Source organism: Lissotriton helveticus, chromosome 7, assembly GCF_964261635.1.
Source record: "Lissotriton helveticus chromosome 7, aLisHel1.1, whole genome shotgun sequence".
NCBI classification, from domain to species: Eukaryota; Metazoa; Chordata; class Amphibia; order Caudata; family Salamandridae; genus Lissotriton; species Lissotriton helveticus.
In genome coordinates this window covers 1,227,603,117-1,227,615,270 of record NC_136068.1, presented here as the reverse complement: position 1 = coordinate 1,227,615,270, position 12,154 = coordinate 1,227,603,117, and positions in this window count along the sequence as shown.

Here is a 12,154-nt window from a genome sequence, read left to right as displayed (position 1 = left end):
CTAAGTTAATGATTCCCTGGCGGAGTTGCATTGGGATGACAATCCTTTGGTCTCTCAGTAGGAGCCCCTCTGAGGTGGCAGATAGCTCTTCGCTCACATGTTTGAAAGCCTGCATTTCTTGTCGGGCCTGTGCATCACACCCTTCTTCTTCACTGTCGTGGCACCAGCGATTACTCTGCAATCAGCGCATCACCCTTTGAAGAATGTCATCTCGAGCAGTGGCATCACATATTGCCTCCAAGGGAACCGCCGGTGGTCTGGCATGGTCCACAACAAAATGAATGTACTCTTCAGCCACGGATGGACATGACACCTGTGATGCTTGAGGGTGCCTGGACATATAATCAGCTGGATTTGCTGATTTTCTGGGTTTGTGCACTATCATATACGTGAACTCTTGTAATCGCAAACCCCAGCGCTCAATTCGAGGTGGCATTTTGGATCTGGGATTTCCGAAAATGGTGACTAGTGATTGATGGTCAGTCACTAGCGTAAAGTGCTTTCCATATATAAAAATGTGAAAGTGCTCGCACGCCCACACAACCGCAATACTCTCCTTTTCTGGTTGGGAATACGCCTTTTCTGTGTCTGACAGACTTCTGCTGGTGTATGCCACAATGTGCCTCTGGTCTGTTTCGTTGTCAAACTGAGCCAGTATCGCACCCAGTCCTACTGGGCTAGCGTCCACAGTGATCTCAGTCTTCCTCTTGGGTCTGAAATATGCCAGGTTATCCGCTGATTCGACTGCCTGTTTAATTTCTCTGAAAGCCTGCTCGCATTGGGGAGTACAGTTAAATGGCTGTCCTTGTTTGGTGAGGGATCGTAACGGGTGACTAATGGTGGCATAGTCCTTGAAGTATCTGGCACAATAACTGGCCATGCCCAGAAAAGACCGAATGTCACTCACATCTTGCGGACTCTTGGTGTCATTCAAGGCTATCACTTTTTCAGGATCGGGCTTCATTCCAGCTCCGGAAAATACATGACCAAAGAATTTGAGAGTGGATTGATGAAACTCACACTTGTCTTTGTTGAGGGTGAGGTTGGCTTCCAGGAGGGCATGGCACACTCGGTCTAGTGCTTTGTCATGTTCTTGTATATTCGAGCCATATATCAGAATGTCATCACTATAATTTAGTGTATTTGGTATGTGCTGGATGGTCTGGCGGATTGCCTCTTGAAAGATCTCTGCAGCAGACGAAATGCCGAAGCTAAGTCGCTTGTAGCGGAACAGACCTAAATGGGTGGCGAATGTTGTTATGTACCGCGACTTATCATGGAGTTCCAACTGGTGGTACCCTTTATTTAAATCCAATTTGGAGAAGACTCTGGCGTCATTTAGTGATGAGATCATGTCACTCAAATGGGGTCCTGGGTGACTCTCCCTCTCAATAGCTGTGTTGGGAAGCCTCATATCTACGCACAAGCGCACCTTGTTGGGCATGCCCTTCTTTGGCACTATGACTACAGGTGACACCCACGGTATTGGTCTTTCCGTCCTCTCAATAATGTCCGCGCGTAGCAACTCTTGAATCTCATCTTCCACTGCTTGTTGAAGGTGGAAGGGCACTCGTCTAGGATGTTGTGCGACAGGAGGTATCCGTTTTATTGTTCATTTTCCCAAGCCCTGTAAATAATTTGGGAAATTAGTGTATGATGTCCGGATCATCACTTACTCTGTACAAGATCTCAACCAGCCGAAGACGCTCCCAGTGGGCAGACTAAGGAGACAATCTGCTTCTGGACCTTCAATTACGTGAATGTATGCCGGCACAGTAGTATTTTTGTGCTTGAGAGTAGTTGCGAATTTCCCCAGCCAACGAACAGGTTTTTTTGACATCCACGTGAATACTCTTACATAAGCCGGGCTCAGTGTGGGCGGTGGTTTCATTTTATTATATTCAGTCACAGGAATGTAGTTCAGTGAGGCACCACTGTCCATTACAAACTTGGTTGGGTGAGTTCCTACACTTATGTCTAGTCTGGGGTATCTTTTCAGTTGATCTGGGTCTACTACCACACATGCATACTCGACAGTATATATTGAGTCCCGAGATGTTGTCCTGGATCCTCTAGATGGGGACCTTCTCTCCCATTGAGACCGGCGAGACTCTCTGCTGGAGCGTGAGGAGCCAGAAGATGACTCTGGTCGATCCTGGATGGCCTTCACATGATGCCGCCGGGTGTCTGGACGAGATGACCTCGACGTCTCCATCATCCTTTTCTTTCGATATTCTCCACACATAACTTCAAAGTGATTTTCTCTTCCGCATTTTCGACACTGCTGACCGAGTGCTGGACATGCGTCAGTGTGTGGAAAGTCGTATCTGCATCGATAGCATTTGCGGGGGCGATCTTGTTTCTTGTCGCCACGGCGAGACTCATGGCTTCTGCGCCCTGTATAATGTTGGTGGGACGATGCCCTAGATGTCCGATGTCGGTCTCGAGAGCGTCTGCGGGTGTCCTTGGCTTGCACACAATGCACTTGTTCCCGCCTCTCACTATGTCCTGTCTCCATTCTTTTGGCGTGTTCCTCTGCTTGATCATATATCCGGGTCATCTCCTCAATTTCATCGAGAGTGTGACCTTTCCGTAGCAGTCGCCTTCTGAGAGTTTCTGACTGGCATGCTTCAATTATCCACAGTCTTATAGCGTTCTCTGTGGAGAACGTGTCGAATTCACAATATCGAGACAGTCGTCTCAATCTCATTATGAACGTACTCATCAATTCCTCCTTTTCTTGACGGGCTTGGTGGAACATGTACCTTTCATAGTCCACATTTCTCTTATGTAAAAATCTCTTGTTCAGGGCATCTCGCACCTTGACATATGATCCAGTTTCAGGGGGCGGCAGCTCCTTGATGACTTCACTGATTTCTTTCCCAACAAGATTGCGCAACGCAATTAACTTTTCTTCTTCATCCGTGACCTTTGATCCCTTCATATAGTTCTCATAGTCCTCCAACCACTCCTCCCATCGAGGTCCCATGCCTCCTCCAGCTATGAGGGCCAGTGGTTCAGGAGCATGCAGGTATGAGACACTGGACGTGCCTGGCGTGACTGCTGCCGCATTCGCTGCATTCCTGTGTGGTGACGTCGACATCTTTGATTCCCGTACCTTTGCTTTTGCTTATGCTTGTCTGTGTTTGCTGTGGCCTTTGCTCGTACTTGGTGTCTTTCTCCTGTTGCAGTTACTCGTGCTTGTTTGCTTTTGCTCGTGCTTGTTCTATTTTCTTCTCTTGCATGTGCTTGTGCTTGTTTGTTTGTTTCCTGTTGCCTTTGCTCGTGCTTGTTTACTCTTGCCGTTGCCTGTGATCGTGCTTATTTGCTCTTTACTGTTGCCTTTGCTCGTGCTTGTTGTCTTTTCTGTTGCATCTACTCGTGCTTGTTTAGTTTATTCTGTTGCTGTTGCTTGTGCTTGTCTACTTTTGCTGTGGCCTGACCTCAAAATGGCCACGCAGGGATTTTACAGGGGATGTTTCCCGGGTTGCCTGATTCTAAGATGGCCGCCGGTCTGGGAGTCTCGTTCTCCACGAGATTTGGAGTCATTCACTCGTCAGGCCCACGTGGATTCACTCGGCACTCACCGGCAGCCGGTCCCTCATGCAGCCTTGCCTCTTCTATGCTTCAGACGCTACTTAGACACCGGAGCGATCAGGTACGATCGGGGTAGGCTCCCGACCTCGTTTCTTTCTTCGCGTGCTGCTTTGCACGCATCCGGCGTGAGCACCCGATTTTGGCGCGTAACAGCGTGTCTTACCCGGCACTTCCAGCGCTCGACCGCGCTGATGCAGCAAGGCTCCACGTGACCTCTCGCGGAGCAGGGGCAAATACCGCTGGCCTTTTTACCTTTGGCGGCGGCTTCAACAGGAGCACACGTGTCGCGGCGGCAACTGCTTCTCGTGGGCTGCTCGGGACAGGGCGTTTCCATTCAGGGGTTTAGGGGGTGGCAGACTGCACCATCCCACCCTCGTCGCCAGCTGTAGTGTCCTGCTCTAAATAATGACAGACACTTGTGTATGTTTTACGGGAGCCTTTATTCTTGCTTCTGTTCTCGACCCTGTTCCTACTCTATCTGCCCTCTTCCCTTCTCCGCTCCTCCTCTTCCTGTCTCCCCCTAACTCAACCCACTGATAAACTAGACTGCACACAACCTTACATCGGCGGACACAGAAGACCTCCGCCTGAAGGTCAGCGCACTGCATATGCTGAAATTAAATGACAAAAGGGGGTGGTGATGGACAGAGTATCTGAGTTAATCAGAACACTCCTACCCAGTCAACAGATCAGGGCTTGATCCATCACCGTTTTTTAGCTCACTGCACCATCCCAGTTCAGAACCTGGCTATATGCAAATTAGTCTGTCCCTGGCCCAGTGCATCATGGGAACAGGGCAGACCAAACTACCAAGCCAATTCTTCACTGGAAAGGAAACAAGCTTCCGGGGAACGGTTTCTGGCATTACAGCCGTCTTCGGCCCGGCTTGCTTGAATCCTGATGGTGCAGTGAGCAAGGGACTCATGTCTGAGCATACCCTTCCACACTCATGGTGGCCAAAATAATTTCAAAAGGGGGTGGTGATGGACAGAGTATCTGAGTTAATCAGAACACTCCTACCCAGTCAACAGATCAGGGCTTGATCCATCACCGTTTTTTAGCTCACTGCACCATCCCAGTTCAGAACCTGGCTATATGCAAATTAGTCTGTCCCTGGCCCAGTGCATCATGGGAACAGGGCAGACCAAACTACCAAGCCAATTCTTCACTGGAAAGGAAACAAGCTTCCGGGGACCGGTTTCTGGCATTACAGCCGTCTTCGGCCCGGCTTGCTTGAATCCTGATGGTGCAGTGAGCAAGGGACTTATGTCTGAGCATACCCTTCCACACTCATGGTGGCCAAAATAATTTCAAAAGGGGGTGGTGATGGACAGAGTATCTGAGTTAATCAGAACACTCCTACCCAGTCAACAGATCAGGGCTTGATCCATCACCGTTTTTTAGCTCACTGCACCATCCCAGTTCAGAACCTGGCTATATGCAAATTAGTCTGTCCCTGGCCCAGTGCATCATGGGAATAGGGCAGACCAAACTACCAAGCCAATTCTTCACTGGAAAGGAAACAAGCTTCCGGGGACCGGTTTCTGGCATTACAGCCGTCTTCGGCCCGGCTTGCTTGAATCCTGATGGTGCAGTGAGCAAGGGACTCATGTCTGAGCATACCCTTCCACACTCATGGTGGCCAAAATAATTTCAAAATGGGGTGGTGATGGACAGAGTATCTGAGTTAATCAGAACACTCCTACCCAGTCAACAGATCAGGGCTTGATCCATCACCGTTTTTTAGCTCACTGCACCATCCCAGTTCAGAACCTGGCTATATGCAAATTAGTCTGTCCCTGGCCCAGTGCATCATGGGAACAGGGCAGACCAAACTACCAAGCCAATTCTTCACTGGAAAGGAAACAAGCTTCCGGGGACCGGTTTCTGGCATTACAGCCGTCTTCGGCCCGGCTTGCTTGAATCCTGATGGTGCAGTGAGCAAGGGACTCATGTCTGAGCATACCCTTCCACACTCATGGTGGCCAAAATAATTTCAAAAGGGGGTGGTGATGGACAGAGTATCTGAGTTAATCAGAACACTCCTACCCAGTCAACAGATCAGGGCTTGATCCATCACCGTTTTTTAGCTCACTGCACCATCCCAGTTCAGAACCTGGCTATATGCAAATTAGTCTGTCCCTGGCCCAGTGCATCATGGGAACAGGGCAGACCAAACTACCAAGCCAATTCTTCACTGGAAAGGAAACAAGCTTCCGGGGACCGGTTTCTGGCATTACAGCCGTCTTCGGCCCGGCTTGCTTGAATCCTGATGGTGCAGTGAGCAAGGGACTCATGTCTGAGCATACCCTTCCACACTCATGGTGGCCAAAATAATTTCAAAAGGGGGTGGTGATGGACAGAGTATCTGAGTTAATCAGAACACTCCTACCCAGTCAACAGATCAGGGCTTGATCCATCACCGTTTTTTAGCTCACTGCACCATCCCAGTTCAGAACCTGGCTATATGCAAATTAGTCTGTCCCTGGCCCAGTGCATCATGGGAACAGGGCAGACCAAACTACCAAGCCAATTCTTCACTGGAAAGGAAACAAGCTTCCGGGGACCGGTTTCTGGCATTACAGCAGTCTTCGGCCCGGCTTGCTTGAATCCTGATGGTGCAGTGAGCAAGCTTGTTTCCTTCCCAGTGTAAGAATTGGCTTTTGTAGTCTGGTCTGCCCTGTTCCCATGATGCACTGGGCCAGGGACAGACTAATTTGCATACAGCCAGGTTCTGAAACTGGGATGGTGCAATGAGCTAAAAAACGGTGTTGGATCTAGCCCTGATCTCTTGACTGGGTGAGAGTACTCTGCTTAATTCAGAGACTCTGTCCATCACCACCCCTTGTTGTAAATAATTTTGTCCACCCTAAGCGTGGAAGGGTATACTCAGATGTGAGTCCCTTGCTCATTGCACCATCAGGATTCAAGCAAGCCGGGCCGAAGACGGCTGTAATGCCAGAAACCGGTCCCCGGAAGCTTGTTTCCTTCCCAGTGTAAGAATTGGCTTTTGTAGTCTGGTCTGCCCTGTTCCCATGATGCACTGGGCCAGGGACAGACTAATTTGCATACAGCCAGGTTCTGAAACTGGGATGGTGCAATGAGCTAAATAACGGTGTTGGATCTAGCCCTGATCTCTTGACTGGGTGAGAGTACTCTGCTTAATTCAGAGACTCTGTCCATCACCACCCCTTGTTGTAAATAATTTTGTCCACCCTAAGCGTGGAAGGGTATACTCAGATGTGAGTCCCTTGCTCATTGCACCATCAGGATTCAAGCAAGCCGGGCCGAAGACGGCTGTAATGCCAGAAACCGGTCCCCGGAAGCTTGTTTCCTTCCCAGTGTAAGAATTGGCTTTTGTAGTCTGGTCTGCCCTGTTCCCATGATGCACTGGGCCAGGGACAGACTAATTTGCATACAGCCAGGTTCTGAAACTGGGATGGTGCAATGAGCTAAAAAACGGTGTTGGATCTAGCCCTGATCTCTTGACTGGGTGAGAGTACTCTGCTTAATTCAGAGACTCTGTCCATCACCACCCCTTGTTGTAAATAATTTTGTCCACCCTAAGCGTGGAAGGGTATACTCAGATGTGAGTCCCTTGCTCATTGCACCATCAGGATTCAAGCAAGCCGGGCCGAAGACGGCTGTAATGCCAGAAACCGGTCCCCGGAAGCTTGTTTCCTTCCCAGTGTAAGAATTGGCTTTTGTAGTCTGGTCTGCCCTGTTCCCATGATGCACTGGGCCAGGGACAGACTAATTTGCATACAGCCAGGTTCTGAAACTGGGATGGTGCAATGAGCTAAAAAACGGTGTTGGATCTAGCCCTGATCTCTTGACTGGGTGAGAGTACTCTGCTTAATTCAGAGACTCTGTCCATCACCACCCCTTGTTGTAAATAATTTTGTCCACCCTAAGCGTGGAAGGGTATACTCAGATGTGAGTCCCTTGCTCATTGCACCATCAGGATTCAAGCAAGCCGGGCCGAAGACGGCTGTAATGCCAGAAACCGGTCCCCGGAAGCTTGTTTCCTTCCCAGTGTAAGAATTGGCTTTTGTAGTCTGGTCTGCCCTGTTCCCATGATGCACTGGGCCAGGGACAGACTAATTTGCATACAGCCAGGTTCTGAAACTGGGATGGTGCAATGAGCTAAAAAACAGTGTTGGATCTAGCCCTGATCTCTTGACTGGGTGAGAGTACTCTGCTTAATTCAGAGACTCTGTCCATCACCACCCCTTGCTGTAAATAATTTTGTCCACCCTAAGCGTGGAAGGGTATACTCAGATGTGAGTCCCTTGCTCATTGCACCATCAGGATTCAAGCAAGCCGGGCCGAAGACGGCTGTAATGCCAGAAACCGGTCCCCGGAAGCTTGTTTCCTTCCCAGTGTAAGAATTGGCTTTTGTAGTCTGGTCTGCCCTGTTCCCATGATGCACTGGGCCAGGGACAGACTAATTTGCATACAGCCAGGTTCTGAAACTGGGATGGTGCAATGAGCTAAAAAACGGTGTTGGATCTAGCCCTAATCTCTTGACTGGGTGAGAGTATTCTGCTTAATTCAGAGACTCTGTCCATCACCACCCCTTGTTGTAAATAAATTTGTCCACCCTAAGCGTGGAAGGGTATACTCAGATGTGAGTCCCTTGCTCATTGCACCATTAGGATTCAAGCAAGCCGGGCCGAAGACGGCTGTAATGCCAGAAACCGGTCCCCGGAAGCTTGTTTCCTTCCCAGCGTAAGAATTGGCTTTTGTAGTCTGGTCTGCCCTGTTCCCATGATGCACTGGGCCAGGGACAGACTAATTTGCATACAGCCAGGTTCTGAAACTGGGATGGTGCAATGAGCTAAAAAACGGTGTTGGATCTAGCCCTGATCTCTTGACTGGGTGAGAGTACTCTGCTTAATTCAGAGACTCTGTCCATCACCACCCCTTGTTGTAAATAATTTTGTCCACCCTAAGCGTGGAAGGGTATACTCAGATGTGAGTCCCTTGCTCATTGCACCATCAGGATTCAAGCAAGCCGGGCCGAAGACGGCTGTAATGCCAGAAACCGGTCCCCGGAAGCTTGTTTCCTTCCCAGTGTAAGAATTGGCTTTTGTAGTCTGGTCTGCCCTGTTCCCATGATGCACTGGGCCAGGGACAGACTACTTTGCATACAGCCAGGTTCTGAAACTGGGATGGTGCAATGAGCTAAAAAACGGTGTTGGATCTAGCCCTGATCTCTTGACTGGGTGAGAGTATTCTGCTTAATTCAGAGACTCTGTCCATCACCACCCCTTGTTGTAAATAATTTTGTCCACCCTAAGCGTGGAAGGGTATACTCAGATGTGAGTCCCTTGCTCATTGCACAATCAGGATTCAAGCAAGCCGGGCCGAAGACAGCTGTAATGCCAGAAACCGGTCCCGGGAAGCTTGTTTCCTTCCCAGTGTAAGAATTGGCTTTTGTAGTCTGGTCTGCCCTGTTCCCATGATGCACTGGGCCAGGGACAGACTAATTTGCATACAGCCAGGTTCTGAAACTGGGATGGTGCAATGAGCTAAAAAACGGTGTTGGATCTAGCCCTGATCTCTTGACTGGGTGAGAGTACTCTGCTTAATTCAGAGACTCTGTCCATCACCACCCCTTGTTGTAAATAATTTTGTCCACCCTAAGCGTGGAAGGGTATACTCAGATGTGAGTCCCTTGCTCATTGCACCATCAGGATTCAAGCAAGCCGGGCCGAAGACGGCTGTAATGCCAGAAACCGGTCCCCGGAAGCTTGTTTCCTTCCCAGTGTAAGAATTGGCTTTTGAAGTCTGGTCTGCCCTGTTCCCATGATGCACTGGGCCAGGGACAGACTAATTTGCATACAGCCAGGTTCTGAAACTGGGATGGTGCAATGAGCTAAAAAACGGTGTTGGATCTAGCCCTGATCTCTTGACTGGGTGAGAGTACTCTGCTTAATTCAGAGACTCTGTCCATCACCACCCCTTGTTGTAAATAATTTTGTCCACCCTAAGCGTGGAAGGGTATACTCAGATGTGAGTCCCTTGCTCATTGCACCATCAGGATTCAAGCAAGCCGGGCCGAAGACGGCTGTAATGCCAGAAACCGGTCCCCGGAAGCTTGTTTCCTTCCCAGTGTAAGAATTGGCTTTTGTAGTCTGGTCTGCCCTGTTCCCATGATGCACTGGGCCAGGGACAGACTAATTTGCATACAGCCAGGTTCTGAAACTGGGATGGTGCAATGAGCTAAAAAACGGTGTTGGATCTAGCCCTGATCTCTTGACTGGGTGAGAGTACTCTGCTTAATTCAGAGACTCTGTCCATCACCACCCCTTGTTGTAAATAATTTTGTCCACCCTAAGCGTGGAAGGGTATACTCAGATGTGAGTCCCTTGCTCATTGCACCATCAGGATTCAAGCAAGCCGGGCCGAAGACGGCTGTAATGCCAGAAACCGGTCCCCGGAAGCTTGTTTCCTTCCCAGTGTAAGAATTGGCTTTTGAAGTCTGGTCTGCCCTGTTCCCATGATGTACTGGGCCAGGGACAGACTCATTTGCATACAGCCAGGTTCTGAAACTGGGATGGTGCAATGAGCTAAAAAACGGTGTTGGATCTAGCCCTGATCTCTTGACTGGGTGAGAGTACTCTGCTTAATTCAGAGACTCTGTCCATCACCACCCCTTGTTGTAAATAATTTTGTCCACCCTAAGCGTGGAAGGGTATACTCAGATGTGAGTCCCTTGCTCATTGCACCATCAGGATTCAAGCAAGCCGGGCCGAAGACGGCTGTAATGCCAGAAACCGGTCCCCGGAAGCTTGTTTCCTTCCCAGTGTAAGAATTGGCTTTTGTAGTCTGGTCTGCCCTGTTCCCATGATGCACTGGGCCAGGGACAGACTAATTTGCATACAGCCAGGTTCTGAAACTGGGATGGTGCAATGAGCTAAAAAACGGTGTTGGATCTAGCCCTGATCTCTTGACTGGGTGAGAGTACTCTGCTTAATTCAGAGACTCTGTCCATCACCACCCCTTGTTGTAAATAATTTTGTCCACCCTAAGCGTGGAAGGGTATACTCAGATGTGAGTCCCTTGCTCATTGCACCATCAGGATTCAAGCAAGCCGGGCCGAAGACGGCTGTAATGCCAGAAACCGGTCCCCGGAAGCTTGTTTCCTTCCCAGTGTAAGAATTGGCTTTTGTAGTCTGGTCTGCCCTGTTCCCATGATGCACTGGGCCAGGGACAGACTAATTTGCATACAGCCAGGTTCTGAAACTGGGATGGTGCAATGAGCTAAAAAACGGTGTTGGATCTAGCCCTGATCTCTTGACTGGGTGAGAGTACTCTGCTTAATTCAGAGACTCTGTCCATCACCACCCCTTGTTGTAAATGAAATTAAATGACAGGCGGTGGCGCTGAAGACGCTCGCTGTTCCCCCTGAAGGTGAGGGACTGTTGCGGCGCCGAATCGTGCCTGGCACTTGGGGCGCCTGCAGTGACGAGACCGCGTATATCTACTGGAGACCCCCGCCGGTCTTAACAGCTGCGGGGATAAAGACTGGGGTGCCATAGATTTTGGTGCGCTGGAGTTGTAGCGGCACTGGAGGGACATCCGATCTGCCATGCGCAATGGGTTGTCTGCTGGGCACCTGGAGGATTGGGAGGCAACAGACTGGACGACGGCCACTGTATGTAAAAATAAATTCCACGGACTCGACAATTCTCGCTCTGGTGCCAACTCAACTCACGGAGTCACACTCTGCGACTCTGGGCAATAGCTTGCTTAATCTCCACTACGGCCCCTCGCAGCGGGATGCCTGGCTTTCACCTTGTGGACACCCTGCCGGGGTTTCTCATAGGGGAATACCAGGACGGGTTCCCTAAGCAAGCGCCGGGACGCTTACGGGCAGCTGTGCGCTTTACAAGTCCAGCACATTTACATTTACATTTACATTTATGTGTACTGATCTCCCTGACGTGCACTGGGGAAAACACAGAAGTTACGAAGTGCACACAGTAGGACTCTCTGGCACGCACAAGTGGCTTACTACGCTGCCACTATAAGCCCTGGAGGTGGAGGCGGCTGCATACTGTGAACAGGATCACTACAATCGGCTGCTTGAGACTCAGGAGGGGACTCTGAGTGCTGTAGCAGCAGGGATGAAGGTGTGCTGTAGAGGGTGAAATCGGCAGTGGTGGAGTGCAGTCCCAATTCAGTATTTGCAGTGTGGACGGAGTCTGAGGTTTTGTGACCGGGAGTGAAACCAAGGCGCTGGTGGGGCGTGCAGACACGAGACAGTATATGCCGGACACTTCTGACCAGGACTGCAATCTAACTTACTTGGACGTGGAGTGTGGGATGGCCATAAGTCCACCCGTACGGCCAGCAGTAGGGTTACACTTGAGCTCAGGAACACACGAGAACTACGTAGCAACATGAGGCGCAACAAAGGTAAACAGCCCGACGCGGCGGCCAGTGACGATGCCCACTTCGGGCCTAACAGTGACCCCTCCAACTGCTCGGACACGGAGGTGGTGCATCCCATGGGGACCAACCAGCATGCTGCCAAGCTCGACTTAAT